This window comes from Mytilus edulis, chromosome 4 (assembly GCF_963676685.1).
Source record: "Mytilus edulis chromosome 4, xbMytEdul2.2, whole genome shotgun sequence".
In the NCBI taxonomy this organism is placed as follows: Eukaryota; Metazoa; Mollusca; class Bivalvia; order Mytilida; family Mytilidae; genus Mytilus; species Mytilus edulis.
This window is the reverse complement of record NC_092347.1, coordinates 63,154,030-63,164,912: the sequence shown is the minus strand read 5'-3', so window position 1 is coordinate 63,164,912 and position 10,883 is coordinate 63,154,030.

Below are 10,883 nucleotides of genomic sequence, written 5' to 3'. Positions count from 1 at the left end.
TAGTTGTTCATGGTTAATCATATATATGTTTTCAACAGATGTAGTACACTGAACGATCTCTTCGCGGTAGCACTCGTGTTCGCCATTGAGCGACCTCCCGATTGAATTTGACAAATTATATGCCAGGCCAGTTTCGTATGTGTCTAACAATGCAGAGATTTGTTCGTTTGTCGTATTACCGACAACACGAGGAAGCAGATAATGCGCATAGAAGCGATTTCCTGATGATATCAGACGCGACTCCAGTTCCATTATCATGTGGTCTATGAACGCAAAATATAATGAGACTTTCCAATACTGTTTTAGCGTGTTTGCTTTGGGGATTGGCTCTGGTAGTCTGTCGAACACATCGCCTCAGCATACTTTCAACAATATCAAAGGGTACTTATAAATCTAATGTCAATTGGTACATCGCAGTCCAAACAGTTAAACCGTACTCTGTAAAATGTGCCCCGAAACTACTAGAGTTTAACAAATTATTCAAATCTTGTAATAGATGCAAGTTACTGTTAGTCTTTTAATCTCCAATAAAACTTTAATTTTGAAACCAAAAAGCTATTTAATGACATTACATCATTAAAAAAAGCGATTACATATATGTGTTTCCTTTAAACATTTAATTTATAAATTTTTATTTTGCCATATTTTTTTTTGCTTGCCGAATTGATGTGCACGCAACTGCGTGTTGGCGTATAGGGAGCTACGCGCCTGCCTATTAAGTTGGGTTAGTTTTCATCATACATTTCTAATCAATTTTCCAGAATTCAAAATTATTCCAGATTCAAATAATTCCTTGTTTGAAGAACTTTAGCAAAGTGCCAAAGTGCCTCTTTATAGTAGGTACTCAGTTTTAAAAAGCTTAAATACATTTTAAATAAAATAGTCAGCTTTCTATAAGACCTAAGTCCCATATACGCCAGGTTATATATTTGTCATGATAGAGTCATTGTTTCATCATAGTGATCAGGTGGCAGTGGCATTAGCTTTCTTCTTAAAAGCTTTATGTTTTAGATGATGGAAGACCTGGATGCTTTATACTTTGTATATAGATGCCTAATGTTATGAAGTTTCCTTCTGTCACATGTCCATTGTCCTTGACCTCATTTTCATGGTTCATTGACTACTTGAAAAAAATTAAGATTTTTATACGACCGCAAAAATAAAAAATAAAAATTGGTCGTATATTGGTATCACGTCGTCGTTGTCAGCATTGTCCAAAGACGGATTGTTTCCGGATAATAACTTTTGAATAAGTGATAAGAAATCAATAAAATTTTAACACAATGTTAATAACCACTTAAGGATGCTTGGGATTGATTTTGGGGGTTATGGTCCCAAAGGTTTAGGAATTAGGGGACCAAAGGGGCAAAAAAACAGCATTTATCTAGTTTCAGGACAAAAAGTTGTGTATTAGTATTTCAATTGTTCTGAAATTGTACCACAATGTTTAATAACATAAGTAGAAGGTTGGGATTTATTTTAAGGGGTTATTGGGCAAACAGTTTAGGAATAAAAGGCCAAAAAGGGGCCAAAAACAAGCATTTTTCTAGTTTCCGGACAATAACTTGTGTGTAACTGTATGGATCTCTCTGACAGTGTACCACAAGGTTCCATATAACACAGGAGAGGCTGGGATTCAGTTTGGGGTTAATTTTCCCAAATATGTACAAAAAAGGGCCAAAAAGAAGCATTTTTCTAGTTTACATACAATAACTTGTGTTTAAGTGTATGGATCTCTATAATTTTTTACCAGAAGGTTCAATATCACTACAGGAAGGTTGGGTTTGATTTTGAGGGTTATGGTCCCTATAGTTTAGGAATTAGGGGCCAAAAAGGGGGCCCAAAGTAATAATTTTTGTAGTTTTCAAACAATAACTTATGTTTAAGTGTATGAATCTCTCTGAAATTAAACCACAAGTTTCCATACCACGAGGGATGGTAAGTATTGACTTTGGGGGGTTATGGCTCAAAACGTTTTGGAATTAGGGCAAAAAAGGGGAAAAACTAGGTATTTCTGGTCAATGGACAATTGAGACAATTTAAAGGCAGTGTAAGGGAGGTAGTTCTAAAACATTTAACATACAATGTTAGGTATTTTCGGATTTACCTCCCTTACACTACTTGTATATTATGTATAAAGAAATGTCAGGTTTTGGACTAACTGCAAAAAATATTCAAACTTATAAAGGGAGAGTTGATGTCTTTTTCTGAGTATTCCTTCTGGTCGTGTTCAAAGTAATTTTGTGGTTTGAAAATATGTTACCCGCAAGAATAATTCAATTAAAACATGATTCTCTCATTGAATTTTAACAAAGTCTATCGTTAAATGTTTCATCAATAAGGAAAATTTAAGTTTCCTCAAAATAACCCATACAAAATAGCTAATTCCTTAACTTAAATGTAATTTTTAAAACAAGGGGAAAAAGATCCGTGATCCCCCTTTTTTATATTGAGATTTGGAAGAACAACTGGCAGTTTTTGACAAAAATGTTAGAAAAATCTAGCATGGTTCAATAGCTTCTTTGTGAACAGTAACCGTCTATAAAGTAAATTGTGATAAAAAAAAAAGGCAAGTCCAGCAACATCGTATACCAACTTGGAGATATATATTACAAATGTACGTGTAAACTCACTTGTTACTGGAATGTGTCTACATAGAAATGGAAAGTTCATAATTTAAAAAAAATAAAATCAGACGTCTTTTTCGGTAAATGATATTTCCACCGATCCGTATAAGTCAAGATATGAAGCAGATAATCTGTATCTGTAGTATTGTTTATTTTAAATACAGTGTAACATCATTAAACTTTTGAATTGTACAAAAACGAACATAATAGATTTATTAGTAGGATGTCATTACTGGTATTCCAAACTTCCAAACGCACCTACATGACCTCTAGCATAGGAGCCGGCAGTGGGAAGTTACCCTCCTACCCACCCCCTAAAAAACACTCTAAAAGAGGGATATGTCTCCAATCTCAATTGTAGGGCCAAACAAGAGGGAAACCACTAACTCATTCGACCATATTCATGGTCACTTTCAAAAGTCCCTCAGAGATTCCGTAATATGTTAAACTATAAGAGCATATATATAATGTTGGAGAAACGTGGACACGGCATATGTAGCATAAATAGTAGTTATAATATAATCATAGCAACTAACCCTATAAAATCATCAGCTGCAAAAGATATAGTTTTAAGTAAAATGAGAATAAGAGAAGATAGGTTTTAGGGCAAGAAAATATTTCCTAAAAAGGTTTGAGGTCTGAAAAGACAAGGACTGGAAATATGAAACTGTTAGATCCCATTCTCGTTTTCCCGCTTAGGGAGCTACCATTTGATTTTTATGGGGGGGCTAGGATGAAAAATTTTGTCCTGCATTTTTTTTTAGTTGTAATCTCTGTCCTGCCTTTTTATTTTTCACTCTATTCGGTCCTGCTTTTTTTTTTTTAGTTTATCCTGACTTTTTTTACATAAATTGTCATCCTGACTTTTTTTTTTTTGCAAGTGTCTCGTCCTGCCTTTTTTTTTTTACTCAAAACTCCTGTCCTGCCTATTTTTTTCAAATTTTATCCTAGCCCCCACGCAAGCCTCGATTTATATAGTTATACCGGATCAGACTCATCCCGTGTGTGGAATTTGATATACTCATTGTCGCTTCCAGACTTACTGGTATCGTCTTTACCTGAAACAAATAACAGTTCAAAAAAGATATTGAGGTTCAAAAATACAATAAAAAAATGCAAACACAATATTCTCATATACAATTATTTAAGGGCAAATAGATCTAAAGCGAACAATACATTATAGTATTCAAGTTTTTTCAATAAAATTATATCATATGATTAACCAGATCAAAAGCTTTCTTGAAATCTAAAAAAATAACACCATTTAATTCTCCATTATCTATATTTGACAAGATGGCCGTCAGCAGGGGACTTAGTTTAACATAGGACCCTTTGGGAAATGCATACACATGACTTCTTTTGGAGAACCACCCAATCGAATGCAACCAAACATGGCATGCATATTCCTTATGAGGTGCTGACCAAGTGTTGTCACTTTGTAGCCGATCCATTATCCAAGATGGCCGCTAGCGAAGGACTTAGTTAAACATAGAACCCTTTGGGAAATACATACAAATGTCTTCTTTTAGAGAACCACTGAATGGAATAAAACCAAACATAGCATGAATGTACCTTATGAGGTGCTGACCAAGTGTTGTTACTTTGTAGCCGATCCATCATCCAAGATGGCCACCAGCTGGGGACTTAGTTTAACATAGGACCCTACGGGAAATGCATACAACTGATTTCTTTTAGAGAACCACTGAATAGAATGAAACCAAACATGGCATTAATATTTCTCATGAGGTGCTTACAAAGTGTTGTTACCTTGTAGCCGATCCATCTTCCAAGATGACCGCCAGACTTAGTTTAACACAAGACCCTATGGGAAATGCATACCAATGACTGACTTCTTTTAGAGAACCAATGAATGGAATGAAACCAAACATTGCATGAATATTCCTTATGAGGTGCTGACCAAGTGTTGTTACTTTGTAGCCGATCCATCATCCAAGATGGCCGTCAGCAGGGGACTTTAAACATAGGACCATTTGGGAAATACATACAAATGTCTTCTTTTAGAGAACCACTGAATGGAATGAAACCAAACCTAGCATGAATGTTTCTTATCTGGTGCTGACCAAATATTGTTACTTTGTAACCAAATTTTATCTTTTTTTATATGACTTCAAAAACCCAAGTAGAGTCAGGTGAGCGATACAGGCTCTTGAGAGCCTCTTGTTTTACTTTGTTCTGGATTTAATACTTAGGATACCACTGGTTTTAGCAATGAGAAAATTTTGCACCATACATATAGAACATAACTACCTTATGAATGTGTCGGTCCTTAGTAAGAAGCCTGTAAAACAGGGCTTGTAATTTTTTGGTGTATATCTTGATTGTCCGTTTGTACATTGATGTGGCCATTAGTATTGTTTAACATTTGTCATTTCATGGCAATTTCTAACTGATTTATGTATAGTTTGTATCTGATTGTAAAAATGTTGTATGGTAAGCTTTATTTCTTTTTCATCATTTTGTCTAGAGCTGGTGTCTGATTACCAATCATACCTCCCTTTTTGTTTCTTTTTTATGAATAATGACAACAGTTTGATTTTAATTTTTATGTATGTACATGTAACAATATAAAACAGTATATATACATGTATAATCTCATTCCATCATTCATATTGGTCATTGTTGGTATATATTTATCTTTAAGTTTAACAATGTACGGTGAAAGAGCTATCTTCTAACAGATACTTCATATTTTAGTTATTGTGAAACCACTGATTCAAAGGAAAAGTTTCACTTATTGCCCAAAATGGCCTAAAATATAAACTTTACCATAAAACTCCAAAAGGTTCACAATTTGGTTCGTAAATGGGTCTGTTTCAAAAGTCTCAACGCTCAATAAATCAGTTCTTTTTATAAAAGTACATTTTATGATCCAAATTTGTCAAAATGTGATGATTTGGGGCAATTTTCAGACCTAAAAGCTTTAAGCCTTTAGGAATAAAGATTTGGCAGCCACCTACCATCCAAAATGTTTTTCCAAATATGTAATTCATCAATATAAAAACTTTTTGGATCTTGGATGGCAGCCAAGGTTAATTATGCCAAAAACAATTAAAGTTTTACCATAGTTATCTGTGGTATAATTTTCACAATTATTCAATGGTTTTGTTGTGTATGATTTTCGAAAAGAAAAATAAAGATGGCACGACCTGAACGAGTCTGCCTGATTTTTTTAAGTGACATATGAACAACAGAGTCAGTGTGGGGCCACTAAGCTGAACTGCCCGCTTTGCACCAGCCAATATAAATGAATGCCTAGGGTGGGAATCGAACCCACATACACCAACTCTGTTGTCCCTTTATTTTTAAATGAACAAAAAATTGTCAAGAACAAATTAAAACAAGAATGTGTCCTCAGTACACGAATGCCCCACTCGCACTATCATTTTCTATGTTCAGTGGACCGTGAAATTGGGGTTAAATCTCTAATTTGGCATTAAAATTAGAAAGATCATATCATAGGGAACATGTGTACCAAGTTTGAAGTCGATTGGACTTCAACTTCATCAAAAACTACCTCGACCAAAAACTTTAACCTGAAGCGGGACAGACGGACGAACGGACGAACGAACGGACGAACGGACGCACAGACCAGAAAACATAATGCCCCTCTACTATCGTAGGTGGGGCATAAAAAAATTGTAAGGGTTCCGTGGAACCCAGTGTCTCGCCTACTTTTGCTGTAAGTCGCAGGCTTAACAAAAATGAGGAAAAAAAATCAATAAAAATATTCCTTTTGATACTATCTTTTGATTGTAAGAAGCTTCTGTCCAAGTTTGGTAAAAATCCAGGATAGTTTATGAATCTAATAAATGTTTTAAAATCTTTAACTGCAGACTGTATGTAATGTTAACTGGAAGAAAAACTAAGTCCATTTATAAGTAAAATACAGATACAAAATTTCCTTCTAGATACTAGCCTTTGATCATAAACAAGCTTCTGTCCAAGTTTGTTACATTTTTAAAATAGTAAAAGAAATTAAGTTATTTTTTTTAAAATTTTACCACAGAGTGCATAAATGTGTTGTTTCCTGGCAGAGAATCTAAGTCCATTTAAAAGTAAAATACGGAAAAAATGGATTTATTTTTTTACAAAATTTACTTCTTGATACTATCTAATGATCATAAACAAGCTTCTGTGCAAGTTTGGTGCAAACCCAAGATAGTTTGAGAAAGTTATTAAAATTTTAAAAACTTTAACCACAGAGTGAATGTAATGTTTCCCCGCAGAAAAAATAAGTCCATTTATAAGTAAAATACAGAAAAAAGGAACTTTATTTTTGCAAACTTTACTTCTGGATACTATCTTATGATCCTAAACAAGCTTCTGTCCAACTGGATTTCTACCAAAGTAATTAAAATTTCAAAAACTTTAACCACAGAATGAATATTTGTGGACGCCGCCACCGCCGCCAATGACGACGATGGAATGTAGGATCGCTTAGTCTCGATTTTTCGAATAAAGTCGAAGGCTCCACAAAAATGTATAAATGTGTTAAAATTTGATTATGAAATTATACATGAAAATATAGGTTGATTTTCGGTGATTCAGATGTCTACTTAGATTGTAGTCCCATATGCTCCACTGTACAGCTACATAAATATACAGAGTAAAAGGGTTTAAAATTGATGAGGCAGATTTTTTGGGGGAGGAGGGAGCTGAAGGCACACCCTTTTCAAGGAACTTCATGTATGGTAAATGCTTAGTCCTTTTTTTATATAGTTTTACACAAAATGTTGACTTGCTAGACCCCTGCCCCTTTAAAACTCCTGGATTCTCATCCAATTTGATATAAATCTAAACTGTTAACAAGGTTGCTTAAGTAATAACAATTATGTTTGGGAATTAAAAATAGATAGGTTCTTTTAAATGTAGCTTTTTGATTAAATTATCTAGAATATACATGTACATGTACATGTGATTATAATCGTAGATATTTTAAATCACTGTTAAGTTGTTAACTAATGTGCGACTTGGGCTTCTGGTAAAAATTAAAACATGGAATTATTCATCCAAACTCACAGAAAGATTGTTGAGATTTATATTTCCACAGAATAATAAATTGACAATAAAAATTTAAACGTTTCGAACATTTAACATTTTGATAAAATAAACTAATACACTAACCCTTTGCAATGTTGCAGTTCAACTTTTAATCAGGGAACTTTTAAAACATCTCTTGCAGTCATATACACTGCAGCAGAACATCCAATTTCTTTCTCTCTAACGTAACTCTTCAATGTATATGCGCATCCATCGCTGTGGAAAAATCTTGTCCAACCACCAAATTTTGAGCTTGTTTTTTTTTGTGGGAATGAGCACTGTTGAATATTTTAAGTATTACATTTGTCTGTGGCAAATAAGAGTGAGAAATATTATTAAAAAGAGAAACATTATTAAAAAGATAATCAGATGCTCCGCAAGGCGCATCTTTATACGACCGCAGAGTTCGAACCCTGAACATTGGGGCAAGTATGGACACAACATTCAAGCTTGATACAGCTCTGAATTTGGATTGTGATTAAATAGTCGACACAACACACAGGTTTCTGACACATAATGAATGTGGTCGAAGAACTTAAAAACTTTAAATTTTAAATTGGACATTACCTATTATGGTCCAATATCCAAAATCTAAATACATGGTTAGATTCAGCATATCAAAGAACCCAAAGAATTCAATTTTTGATGAAATCAAATAAAGATCAATTTTGGACCCTTTAGACCTCAATCTGATAATCGGGCCCAAACATCAAAAATCTAAATACATGGTTAGCATATGTCAAAGAACCCCATATATGCAATTTTTGTTGAAAAATTTTGGACCGCAATTTGGACCAACTTGAAAACTGGGCCTATAATCAAAAATCCAAATACAGGTTTAGATTCAGCATATCAAAGAACCCCATGGATTCAATTTTTGATGAATTCAAACAAAGTTTAATTTTGGACCCTTTGGGCCCCTTATTCCTAAACTGTTGGGACCAAAACTCCCAAAATCAATCTCAACCTCCCTTTTATGGTCATAAACCTTTTGTTTAAATTTAATAGATTTCTTTTTACTTATACTTAAGTAATGGTGCGAAAACCAAGAAAATGCTTATTTGGGCCCTTTTTGGCCATAATTCCCAGACTGTTGGGACCAAAACTTCCAAAATCAACCCCAACTTTCCTTTAATGGTCATAAACCTTGTGTGTAAATTTCATATATTTCTATTAACTTTTACTAAAGTTATAGTGCGAAAAACCTAAAGTTTTTGGACGCCGCTGACGATGCAAATGTGATACCAAAATATGACCAAAAAATTTTCAATTTTTGCGGTTGTATAAAAATGTTTGACACATGCTTTAAAATCTATCTACTTTGTCTTTGAACAGGTTGGGCACAAGTCAGGAAATGTGGGATACATGTACATCATGTATTCCCTGCTTTCAGGGAACGTCCCTGTTTTTTGGTGTAAAACAAACCCAGTTAAAATGGGGTTTCGTTTTTTAATTCATGGCATGAAAATTACAAAAGGGCACGTTATAACTGCATCAGTAGAATTCGTAAATACTTATTAACAAGAATGTGTCCTCAGTACACGAATGCCCAACTCGCACTATCATTTTCTATGTTCAGTGGACCGTGAAATTGGGGTAAAATCTCTAATTTGGTATTAAAATTAGAAAAATCATATCATAGGGAACATGTGTACCAAGTTTGAAGTCGATTGGACTTCAACTTCATCAAAAACTACCTCGACCAAAAACTTTAAGCTGAAGCGGGACAGACGGACGAACGAACGAACGAACGGACGAACGAACGGACACACAGACCAGAAAACATAATGCCCCTCTACTATCGTAGGTGGGGCATAAAAATATTTTAGGAAATACAAAACATGAATATAAAGTGAAACCTTGTTTCTTCTAGAACTCGAAAAAACATACAAATCTTTGTTTAGGAATCAATTGACCAAGCTGCGTGATGCATGATCAAGGTGTAACTGAACATAACTGAATTATGTTCACTTCTGTTGAAAATTTTTATTCATTGAATTTTAATTCACAATTGATTACATACATGTATCTTTTTGTCATTTCATAATTGATAATCAAGGTATGAATTGGTGAACAAAATAGTTTTGTTGTGAGTTATGCATCAAATTAGACTTGAAATAAGCTTGATTTTTTAACTAAACAAGAATGTGTCCATAGTACACGGATGCCCCACTCGCGCTATCATTTTCTATGTTCAGTGGACCTTGAAATTGGGGTCAAAATTATAATTTGGAATTATAATTAAAAAGATCATATCTTAGGGAACATGTGTACTAAGTTTCAAGTTGATGTAACTTTAACTTCATCAAAAACTACCTTGACCAAAAACTTTAACCTGAACTTTGCACTATCATTTTCTATGTTCAGTGGACCATGAAATTGGGGTCAAAACTATAATTTGGCATTAAAATTAGAAAGATCATATCATGGGGAACATGTGTACTAAGTTTCAAGTTGATTCAAAAACTACCTTGACCAAAACCTTTAACCTGAAGCGAACGGACGCACAGACGGACAAACGAATGGAGGCACAGACCAGAAAACATAATGCCCCTCTACTATCGTAGGTGGGGCATAAAAAACTCTTGCTATCATTAGGCATTGTTACCACAAGAACCCCCTATGAAGTCAATTGGATTGATTATCTCCCCTAAATACATTATACACAAAGTATAACCTACCGTTACCTCAAACCTGACAGCATAAAACAATCTTTTTGTTCACCCCCTATGAAGTCATTTGGATTGATTACCTCCCCTTAATACATTGTAAACAAAGTATAACCTACCATTACCTCAAACCTGACAGTATAAAACAATCTCTATTGTTCACCTCCTGTAAAGTCATTTGGATTGAGTATCTCCCCTTTATACATTATACACAAAGTATAACCTTCCGTTACCTCAAACCTGACAGCATAAAACAATTTCTTAGTTCACCCCCTATGAAGTAATTGAATTGATTATCTCCCTTTAATACATTATACACAAAGTATAACCTACTGTCACCTGAAACCTGACAGTATAAAACAAATTTTTATTGTTAACCCCCCATGAAGTCATTTGGATTAATTATCTCCCCTTAATACATTAAACACAAAGTATAACCTACCATTACCTCAAACCTGACAGTATAAACAATCTTTTTGTGCACCCCTATGAAGTCATTTGGGTTGATTATCTCCCCTTAATACAT